Source organism: Gigantopelta aegis, unplaced genomic scaffold, assembly GCF_016097555.1.
Source record: "Gigantopelta aegis isolate Gae_Host unplaced genomic scaffold, Gae_host_genome ctg7613_pilon_pilon, whole genome shotgun sequence".
Taxonomy (NCBI): Eukaryota; Metazoa; Mollusca; class Gastropoda; order Neomphalida; family Peltospiridae; genus Gigantopelta; species Gigantopelta aegis.
Window position 1 is genome coordinate 1 of NW_024535954.1, and position 10,222 is coordinate 10,222.

The window sequence follows — 10,222 nt, forward strand, 5'->3', positions numbered from 1 at the left end:
TGTGTTCTATGTTAATTGTAGATACTTCTATGTTGACGCCTGTTCTTGTCATGTGTGTTAATTATGTATTTGAAAATGTCCTCTTGTTACACATTATAATGTATCTGAGTATTTTTTTTTAATAAATCTTGAAAAATAATTTTAAAAAACCCAACAACCACAAACAAAAAAACAACACCACCAACATATACACCACGCATATAAATACTACCACCCCTCATCCTTAAATTAAATAAGAAAACAATGGGAGTTAAGCTGCTAATTTCACAGTTAACGAGTAGCGTCTATGACTACCCTAGTTGCGCACAAAATTGAGTATTTTGTTTTTCTTTACAGGTACCCCATACATGTTTCAAGCACAAGGAATCTGGACACTGTGATACTAGATGAAATAAAATTTCTTTCAAAACATTGCCCAGATGATTTTTTTTCCAACAACAAACACACTAACACTATCACCAGTGACAGTGATTGCAGGGAAATGTATTCTGTAAATAAGTGTGTGCTCACTTCATTCTTACTCGGAGTGTACTTAAAAAACCACCCCATCCATAATAACAATAATAAAATCATTAAAAGACAAATAATAATAATAATAATAATAATAATAATAATAAAAATAATTATAATTAAAAAAAAAAAAAAAAAAAAGTGTCTACAGCACCCGGTGTTCCCAGGCGGTCACCCATCCAAGTACTAACCGGGCCCGACGTTGCTTAACTTCGGTGATCGGACGAGAACCGGTGCTTTCAACGTGGTATGGCCGTAGACAACAACTGTTGAAAAATAGGGGTATACATACGTAATTTTCCGGAAGTCGATATATGGCCGTAGCTTTTGTTTTGTTTTATTTGTTGGAAAGACAGATCGAATGACTTATCGCCGGTGTTGTTTACATGCAATTTTAGTGAAGTTTTTTTTTTAATCCACACAGTGATCTCCCTTGTGTATCGCGTAGAGAAAAAGAGTCCACAAGACCGGCCTCGGTGTTGTCGTGGTTAAGCCACTGGGCATAAGGTTGACAGATACAGGGCTCGGAGTACGGTACCAGCTCGCACCCGAAGTGAGGTTTAATGACTCAATTGGTAGGTGTAACACCACTACACCCACTTATCTCTGACTAACCACTAACAATTAACAAGTAACTCACTGTCCTGGACAGACAGCCCAGATAGCTGAGGTGTTTGCCCAGGACGGCGTGCTTGAACCTTAATTGGACGTAAGCACGAAAATAAGTAGAAATGAAATGAGTCCGCTGGTTTTTGCCATATAATTATTGGAATATTGAAATAAATTATTAAGCTTAGTAATGGACAAGGAGGTATTATTTTTATATTTACATTTCGTTTCTAGCCAATGTAACACTCATTTGGCTGAGGAGCGTGGGACGTAGCCCAGTTGTAGACCGCTCGTTTGATGAGCCGTCGGTCTAGGATCGATCCCCTTCGGTGGGCCCATTGGGCTATCTCTCTTACCAGCCAGTGCGTCACGACTGGTATATCAAAAGCCGTGGTATGTGCTATCCTGTCTGTGGGTCGGTGCATATAACAGGTACTAACAGAAAAAAAAAATGTAGATCGCTTTCTAAGACTATGTGTCATAATTACCAAATGTTTGAGATCCAATAGCCGATGATTAATAAATCAATGTGCTCTAGTGGTGTCGTTGAACAAAACAAACTTTAACTGTTTGGCTGTAACGATATTTGGAGTTCATGTACCTACTAATGATACAGTAATAATGGCTCTGCGCCCGGCCCACACACACACACACGCACGCTGTCAGGAACACGCGCACACAAACATATTATGGTAGGATGTTAAATGTAGTTAGTAAATTATGCTTTCTTAGGCATCAATATTCCACGATTGTAGAATACATACCAATTTACTAAAAATGTGGCATCACAGGTTATTGTGGAACCGGTTTTTTTTATGACTTTTAGTATTATTATTTCTTCTTCTTAATATTTTACTTTTTTAAATTACTATTATTATTATTATTAATATTTTTATTTACTATTGAACAATGTACATCCATTAAATAAAATATATTAAAACAATAAACACTCACATACAAGAACCGTTTACTAAGCTACCCTGTTCTATCACACTGATGTATACACTCGTATGTAAAAACAAAAGTTCAAAGTAAAAATGTGTTTGGTTTAACGACACCACTAGGGCACATAGATTCATTAATTATCGTCTAATGGATGACCGTCATTTCGTAACTAATTGTGAGATAAAACATGTCGCCTCTCTCTCTCTCTCTCTCTCTCTCTCTCTCTCTCTCTCTCTCTCTCTCTCTCTCTCTCTCTCTCTCTCTCTCTCTCTCTCTCTCTCTCTCTCTCTCTCTCTGTGTGTGTGTGTGTGTGTGTGTGTCTCTCTCTGTCTCTGTCTCTCAATATTAATATTAATATTAATTGAACAACAGCACTATTTACATCCCGTACCTTCAATTGCAATGTCGTGGGACATTGCCTGGGTTTGGGGGTAGCCCGTGTCCAGCCACATCGAACGACCCATCATATCTCAGACGAGCGCTGTATCCACTAAGCGATACGCCGCCTAACTATAATTACAATGACAGATAGATGACGTCACGCAATTGTTTGTCGTTTATTAACGAACTTTGACCTCCACAAAGTCAACAGGGATTTAGTGAAATATATAGAGACTATTTCATGGGTTTTTTCAAATGGTATATGGAGAGATAGGAAGGTTCCCTTTAGAAATACAAGTAATGTTACGAATGGTGTTATTTTGGAGTAAACTGGTTAAAGGCGAAAATAAACTTAGAAGTATTTTATGTAAATTAATGTTTCCTTTAAACAGTGGTGAAAGAAATCAATTTAAATGGTTGAAATTCATAAAAAGTATTTCGATAACACGGGAGTGGGGTACATCTATACCAATCAAAATAATGATTTCAAATTGTATAAACAAGAATTGAAACAAAACCTCTGCAATCAATTTATACAACAGTGATTCTCGGATATTACAAACTCTTCTAGGGGTCAATTTTATACATTATTTAAAACAGAATTTTATTTCGAAACCTATTCGTCGAGATTATCGTACCAAAATAGATGCTTAATAACTAAATTGCGTACGTCAAATTTAAGATTACCAATCGAAACTGGCAGATGGCATAACATTCCTAGAGAAAACAGAATATGCAAACTTTCTAATACTGATATTGGAGATAAGTACCAGTATTTATTCAACTGTAAGAATGAAAACATTGAAAACATTAGAATAAAATATATAAAACAATATATATAAAACGTTTTTAAAATGAAAGGTATGCTGTCATGTAATGCACCATTATTAGAAAAAAACTAGCTATATTTATTAAAACATTATCTAGTCTAGTGAACTGACGTTTCGCCGCACCTTTTAGCCATTTTGTTTGCATATCTTGTGTTCTATGTTAATTGTAGATACTTCTATGTTGACGCCTGTTCTTGTCATGTGTGTTAATTATGTATTTGAAAATGTCCTCTTGTTACACATTATAATGTATCTGAGTATTTTTTTTTAATAAATCTTGAAAAATAATTTTAAAAAACCCAACAACCACAAAAAAAAAAACAACACCACCAACATATACACCACGCATATAAATACTACCACCCCTCATCCTTAAATTAAATAAGAAAACAATGGGAGTTAAGCTGCTAATTTCACAGTTAACGAGTAGCGTCTATGACTACCCTAGTTGCGCACAAAATTGAGTATTTTGTTTTTCTTTACAGGTACCCGATACATGTTTCAAGCACAAGGAATCTGGACACTGTGATACTAGATGAAATAAAATTTCTTTCAAAACATTGCCCAGAGATGATTTTTTTTCCAACAACAAACACACTAACACTATCACCAGTGACAGTGATTGCAGGGAAATGTATTCTGTAAATAAGTGTGTGCTCACTTCATTCTTACTCGGAGTGTACTTAAAAAACCACCCCATCCATAATAACAATAATAAAATCATTAAAAGAGAAAAATAATAATAATAATAATAATAATAATAAAATAATAATTATAATTAAAAAAAAAAAAAAAAAAAGTGTCTACAGCACCCGGTGTTCCCAGGCGGTCACCCATCCAAGTACTAACCGGGCCCGACGTTGCTTAACTTCGGTGATCGGACGAGAACCGGTGCTTTCAACGTGGTATGGCCGTAGACAACAACTGTTGAAAAATAGGGGTATACATACGTAATTTTCCGGAAGTCGATATATGGCCGTAGCTTTTGTTTTGTTTTATTTGTTGGAAAGACAGATCGAATGACTTATCGCCGGTGTTGTTTACATGCAATTTTAGTGAAGTTTTTTTTTTTAATCCACACAGTGATCTCCCTTGTGTATCGCGTAGAGAAAAAGAGTCCACAAGACCGGCCTCGGTGTTGTCGTGGTTAAGCCACTGGGCATAAGGTTGACAGATACAGGGCTCGGAGTACGGTACCAGCTCGCACCCGAAGTGAGGTTTAATGACTCAATTGGTAGGTGTAACACCACTACACCCACTTATCTCTGACTAACCACTAACAATTAACAAGTAACTCACTGTCCTGGACAGACAGCCCAGATAGCTGAGGTGTTTGCCCAGGACGGCGTGCTTGAACCTTAATTGGACGTAAGCACGAAAATAAGTAGAAATGAAATGAGTCCGCTGGTTTTTGCCATATAATTATTGGAATATTGAAATAAATTATTAAGCTTAGTAATGGACAAGGAGGTATTATTTTTATATTTACATTTCGTTTCTAGCCAATGTAACACTCATTTGGCTGAGGAGCGTGGGACGTAGCCCAGTTGTAGACCGCTCGTTTGATGAGCCGTCGGTCTAGGATCGATCCCCTTCGGTGGGCCCATTGGGCTATCTCTCTTACCAGCCAGTGCGTCACGACTGGTATATCAAAAGCCGTGGTATGTGCTATCCTGTCTGTGGGTCGGTGCATATAACAGGTACATTATTAATAACAGAAAAAAAATGTAGAGCGCTTTCTAAGACTATGTGTCATAATTACCAAATGTTTGAGATCCAATAGCCGATGATTAATAAATCAATGTGCTCTAGTGGTGTCGTTGAACAAAACAAACTTTAACTGTTTGGCTGTAACGATATTTGGAGTTCATGTACCTACTAATGATACAGTAATAATGGCTCTGCGCCCGGCCCACACACACACACACGCACGCTGTCAGGAACACGCGCACACAAACATATTATGGTAGGATGTTAAATGTAGTTAGTAAATTATGCTTTCTTAGGCATCAATATTCCACGATTGTAGAATACATACCAATTTACTAAAAATGTGGCATCACAGGTTATTGTGGAACCGGTTTTTTTTATGACTTTTAGTATTATTATTTCTTCTTCTTAATATTTTACTTTTTTAAATTACTATTATTATTATTATTAATATTTTTATTTACTATTGAACAATGTACATCCATTAAATAAAATATATTAAAACAATAAACACTCACATACAAGAACCGTTTACTAAGCTACCCTGTTCTATCACACTGATGTATACACTCGTATGTAAAAACAAAAGTTCAAAGTAAAAATGTGTTTGGTTTAACGACACCACTAGGGCACATAGATTCATTAATTATCGTCTAATGGATGACCGTCATTTCGTAACTAATTGTGAGATAAAACATGTCTCTCTCTCTCTCTCTCTCTCTCTCTCTCTCTCTCTCTCTCTCTCTCTCTCTCTCTCTCTCTCTCTCTCTCTCTCTCTCTCTCTCTCTCTCTCTCTCTGTGTGTGTGTGTGTGTGTCTCTCTCTGTCTCTGTCTCTCAATATTAATATTAATATTAATTGAACAACAGCACTATTTACATCCCGTACCTTCAATTGCAATGTCGTGGGACATTGCCTGGGTTTGGGGGTAGCCCGTGTCCAGCCACATCGAACGACCCATCATATCTCAGACGAGCGCTGTATCCACTAAGCGATACGCCGCCTAACTATAATTACAATGACAGATAGATGACGTCACGCAATTGTTTGTCGTTTATTAACGAACTTTGACCTCCACAAAGTCAACAGGGATTTAGTGAAATATATAGAGACTATTTCATGGGTTTTTTCAAATGGTATATGGAGAGATAGGAAGGTTCCCTTTAGAAATACAAGTAATGTTACGAATGGTGTTATTTTGGAGTAAACTGGTTAAAGGCGAAAATAAACTTAGAAGTATTTTATGTAAATTAATGTTTTCCTTTAAACAGTGGTGAAAGAAATCAATTTAAATGGTTGAAATTCATAAAAAGTATTTCGATAACACGGGAGTGGGGTACATCTATACCAATCAAAATAATGATTTCAAATTGTATAAACAAGAATTGAAACAAAACCTCTGCAATCAATTTATACAACAGTGATTCTCGGATATTACAAACTCTTCTAGGGGTCAATTTTATACATTATTTAAAACAGAATTTTATTTCGAAACCTATTCGTCGAGATTATCGTACCAAAATAGATGCTTAATAACTAAATTGCGTACGTCAAATTTAAGATTACCAATCGAAACTGGCAGATGGCATAACATTCCTAGAGAAAACAGAATATGCAAACTTTCTAATACTGATATTGGAGATAAGTACCAGTATTTATTCAACTGTAAGAATGAAAACATTGAAAACATTAGAATAAAATATATAAAACAATATATATAAAACGTTTTTAAAATGAAAGGTATGCTGTCATGTAATGCACCATTATTAGAAAAAAACTAGCTATATTTATTAAAACATTATCTAGTCTAGTGAACTGACGTTTCGCCGCACCTTTTAGCCATTTTGTTTGCATATCTTGTGTTCTATGTTAATTGTAGATACTTCTATGTTGACGCCTGTTCTTGTCATGTGTGTTAATTATGTATTTGAAAATGTCCTCTTGTTACACATTATAATGTATCTGAGTATTTTTTTTTAATAAATCTTGAAAAATAATTTTAAAAAACCCAACAACCACAAACAAAAAAACAACACCACCAACATATACACCACGCATATAAATACTACCACCCCTCATCCTTAAATTAAATAAGAAAACAATGGGAGTTAAGCTGCTAATTTCACAGTTAACGAGTAGCGTCTATGACTACCCTAGTTGCGCACAAAATTGAGTATTTTGTTTTTCTTTACAGGTACCCCATACATGTTTCAAGCACAAGGAATCTGGACACTGTGATACTAGATGAAATAAAATTTCTTTCAAAACATTGCCCAGATGATTTTTTTTCCAACAACAAACACACTAACACTATCACCAGTGACAGTGATTGCAGGGAAATGTATTCTGTAAATAAGTGTGTGCTCACTTCATTCTTACTCGGAGTGTACTTAAAAAACCACCCCATCCATAATAACAATAATAAAATCATTAAAAGACAAATAATAATAATAATAATAATAATAATAAAAATAATTATAATTAAAAAAAAAAAAAAAAAAAAGTGTCTACAGCACCCGGTGTTCCCAGGCGGTCACCCATCCAAGTACTAACCGGGCCCGACGTTGCTTAACTTCGGTGATCGGACGAGAACCGGTGCTTTCAACGTGGTATGGCCGTAGACAACAACTGTTGAAAAATAGGGGTATACATACGTAATTTTCCGGAAGTCGATATATGGCCGTAGCTTTTGTTTTGTTTTATTTGTTGGAAAGACAGATCGAATGACTTATCGCCGGTGTTGTTTACATGCAATTTTAGTGAAGTTTTTTTTTAATCCACACAGTGATCTCCCTTGTGTATCGCGTAGAGAAAAAGAGTCCACAAGACCGGCCTCGGTGTTGTCGTGGTTAAGCCACTGGGCATAAGGTTGACAGATACAGGGCTCGGAGTACGGTACCAGCTCGCACCCGAAGTGAGGTTTAATGACTCAATTGGTAGGTGTAACACCACTACACCCACTTATCTCTGACTAACCACTAACAATTAACAAGTAACTCACTGTCCTGGACAGACAGCCCAGATAGCTGAGGTGTTTGCCCAGGACGGCGTGCTTGAACCTTAATTGGACGTAAGCACGAAAATAAGTAGAAATGAAATGAGTCCGCTGGTTTTTGCCATATAATTATTGGAATATTGAAATAAATTATTAAGCTTAGTAATGGACAAGGAGGTATTATTTTTATATTTACATTTCGTTTCTAGCCAATGTAACACTCATTTGGCTGAGGAGCGTGGGACGTAGCCCAGTTGTAGACCGCTCGTTTGATGAGCCGTCGGTCTAGGATCGATCCCCTTCGGTGGGCCCATTGGGCTATCTCTCTTACCAGCCAGTGCGTCACGACTGGTTATCAAAAGCCGTGGTATGTGCTATCCTGTCTGTGGGTCGGTGCATATAACAGGTACATTATTAATAACAGAAAAAAAAATGTAGATCGCTTTCTAAGACTATGTGTCATAATTACCAAATGTTTGAGATCCAATAGCCGATGATTAATAAATCAATGTGCTCTAGTGGTGTCGTTGAACAAAACAAACTTTAACTGTTTGGCTGTAACGATATTTGGAGTTCATGTACCTACTAATGATACAGTAATAATGGCTCTGCGCCCGGCCCACACACACACACACGCACGCTGTCAGGAACACGCGCACACAAACATATTATGGTAGGATGTTAAATGTAGTTAGTAAATTATGCTTTCTTAGGCATCAATATTCCACGATTGTAGAATACATACCAATTTACTAAAAATGTGGCATCACAGGTTATTGTGGAACCGGTTTTTTTTATGACTTTTAGTATTATTATTTCTTCTTCTTAATATTTTACTTTTTTAAATTACTATTATTATTATTATTAATATTTTTATTTACTATTGAACAATGTACATCCATTAAATAAAATATATTAAAACAATAAACACTCACATACAAGAACCGTTTACTAAGCTACCCTGTTCTATCACACTGATGTATACACTCGTATGTAAAAACAAAAGTTCAAAGTAAAAATGTGTTTGGTTTAACGACACCACTAGGGCACATAGATTCATTAATTATCGTCTAATGGATGACCGTCATTTCGTAACTAATTGTGAGATAAAACATGTCGCCTCTCTCTCTCTCTCTCTCTCTCTCTCTCTCTCTCTCTCTCTCTCTCTCTCTCTCTCTCTCTCTCTCTCTCTCTCTCTCTCTCTCTCTCTGTGTGTGTGTGTGTGTGTCTCTCTCTGTCTCTGTCTCTCAATATTAATATTAATATTAATTGAACAACAGCACTATTTACATCCCGTACCTTCAATTGCAATGTCGTGGGACATTGCCTGGGTTTGGGGGTAGCCCGTGTCCAGCCACATCGAACGACCCATCATATCTCAGACGAGCGCTGTATCCACTAAGCGATACGCCGCCTAACTATAATTACAATGACAGATAGATGACGTCACGCAATTGTTTGTCGTTTATTAACGAACTTTGACCTCCACAAAGTCAACAGGGATTTAGTGAAATATATAGAGACTATTTCATGGGTTTTTTCAAATGGTATATGGAGAGATAGGAAGGTTCCCTTTAGAAATACAAGTAATGTTACGAATGGTGTTATTTTGGAGTAAACTGGTTAAAGGCGAAAATAAACTTAGAAGTATTTTATGTAAATTAATGTTTCCTTTAAACAGTGGTGAAAGAAATCAATTTAAATGGTTGAAATTCATAAAAAGTATTTCGATAACACGGGAGTGGGGTACATCTATACCAATCAAAATAATGATTTCAAATTGTATAAACAAGAATTGAAACAAAACCTCTGCAATCAATTTATACAACAGTGATTCTCGGATATTACAAACTCTTCTAGGGGTCAATTTTATACATTATTTAAAACAGAATTTTATTTCGAAACCTATTCGTCGAGATTATCGTACCAAAATAGATGCTTAATAACTAAATTGCGTACGTCAAATTTAAGATTACCAATCGAAACTGGCAGATGGCATAACATTCCTAGAGAAAACAGAATATGCAAACTTTCTAATACTGATATTGGAGATAAGTACCAGTATTTATTTCCTCTTGTTTCACATTATAATGTATCTGAGTATTTTTTTAATAAATCTTGAAAAATAATTTTAAAAAACCCAACAACCACACACAAAAAAAAACACCCCCCACACACCACAACACATGTAATTTACTACCACTTCATCCTTAAATTAAATAAGAAAACAATGGGAGTTAAGC

The 10,222-nt window shown here is 35.9% G+C and overlaps 3 non-coding genes across 3 annotated transcripts; all 3 read right to left on the reverse strand.

Annotated features, from left to right (window-relative positions):
• Positions 1 to 652: 652 nt before the first annotated feature.
• Positions 653 to 771, reverse strand: LOC121366876. The gene has a single exon (XR_005957245.1). It is a non-coding gene; the product is annotated as a 5S ribosomal RNA (ribosomal RNA).
• Positions 772 to 4,075: 3,304 nt separating this feature from the next.
• LOC121366877 lies at positions 4,076 to 4,194 on the reverse strand. Its single transcript, XR_005957246.1, has one exon. It is a non-coding gene; the product is annotated as a 5S ribosomal RNA (ribosomal RNA).
• A 3,294-nt stretch (positions 4,195 to 7,488) lies between these two features.
• LOC121366879 lies at positions 7,489 to 7,607 on the reverse strand. The gene has a single exon (XR_005957247.1). It is a non-coding gene; the product is annotated as a 5S ribosomal RNA (ribosomal RNA).
• Between the last annotated feature and the right edge of the window lie 2,615 nt (positions 7,608 to 10,222).